The following is a 1,519-nucleotide window of genomic DNA, read 5'->3' on the forward strand; positions in this document are numbered from 1 at the left end:
ACAAGTCCGGATGGAATCTTGAATTCGGGTTATAAGTATTGGAAAATGTACCCGGTGGATATGAACTTTGTCTGAAAGCTTGAAAAGCATTTACCTCCTCAATAGTAGCTAGGCAATGAGCGGTGTAATGACCCACACCTCCACAATCGTCACAAACAATGATTTGACTAGTAGCGGACACGGCATTAAGTTGTTGAAGAGAATCTTTAGCATCCCGGTCCGCCAATTGTTGTCGGAGTAAGGCAATTTGAGCTAGCAAGACGGAATAATTGGAGGATTGTTCTTTACCTTTGAGTGACACACTTCGGGAATTGACATATTGCGCATCATGGATCGCCATAGATTCAATTGTGGCATGAGCAATATCGGTGTCAATCTGATCAAACCGCCCATTGTTGGCGGAATCTAGAATCCTTCGGGACTCGGCACAACATCCATTGTAGAATGTTATAGCTAGGAACCAAGCATCCAACCCATGATGTGGGCATTGCCTTTTCAACTCTTTATACCTCTCCCAAGCCTTATATAAGCTCTCAAGAGCTTGTTGACGGAATCCGATGATTTGGCTCCTTAAGGTTTGAGTTTTCTCCGGTGGAAAAAACTTTTGATAGAACGCAAGAGCCAATGTCTCCCAATTTTTGATTCCCATAGCGGTACGATCAAGGCTATTGATCCATAGCTTGGCCTTGTCCTTCATAGAGAAAGGGAAAAGTATTTCCCTGATCTGGGCTTGAGTGACGCCCGTTTGTCGGATCATGGAGCAATAATCGCAAAAGTTTTGCACATGCAAATTGGGATCCTCCAAAGGACTTCCCCCAAATAGCTTCCTCTCCAAAAGGCTAATGAAAGCCGGCTTGATCTCGAATTCCAGCGCGGTAATTTGAGTAGTTGTAATACTGGCTGGAAGCATAGCCGCGGTGGGCTTGGAGTGATCGAAAAGTTTCACCATCCTTTTAGTTGGAGATGGTGGTGGTGGTGGTGAACTTGAAACCTCCTCTTCTTCAAGAGCTTTTATATCGTCTAGGTAAGACTTTCTCGCACTTTCAACTTGTACGGGAGAAGCGGCTTCTTTCACTTCTTTCCAAAAACGTCCTCTTCTCCTATAGGTTTTCTCGGGTTCGGAATCCGGTGAAAGCAAATTTCCACTACGAGAAGACCTAGGCATAAGACAGCAATCTCTAGAAAATGATAAGTAACGGTCTCAAGGAGCAAGTGTTCCTTAAGATAAAAATAAACAAGATAAAAATCGACAAATCAATACGCAATAAAACCGTGATCCCCGGCAACGGCGCCAAAATTTGATAGGCTGATCGCACACCTATGCAAAGATAATTACCCTAGACACTAATTAATGTAGTAATAGGGGTCGAACACAAGGAGACGGGAATTACGTTATGAAATGCTATGGAAAGATTTCTATCAAGGTCGATTACGTTTGGTTTGGTTACGTTTGTTGGTTGGTTTGATGATTAGCAAATTTAAAGACGTAAACTATATGATAAAAGGAGTCTAGGGGAGT

General features: G+C 42.9%; 1 non-coding gene across 1 annotated transcript; it reads left to right on the forward strand.

Moving 5' to 3' along the window:
* Positions 1–470: 470 nt before the first annotated feature.
* LOC141615509 (small nucleolar RNA R71) lies at positions 471–578 on the forward strand. The gene has a single exon (XR_012529927.1). It is a non-coding gene; the product is annotated as a small nucleolar RNA R71 (small nucleolar RNA).
* Positions 579–1,519: the final 941 nt, after the last annotated feature.

Source organism: Silene latifolia, chromosome 11 (assembly GCF_048544455.1).
Source record: "Silene latifolia isolate original U9 population chromosome 11, ASM4854445v1, whole genome shotgun sequence".
Lineage (NCBI taxonomy): Eukaryota > Viridiplantae > Streptophyta > Magnoliopsida > Caryophyllales > Caryophyllaceae > Silene > Silene latifolia.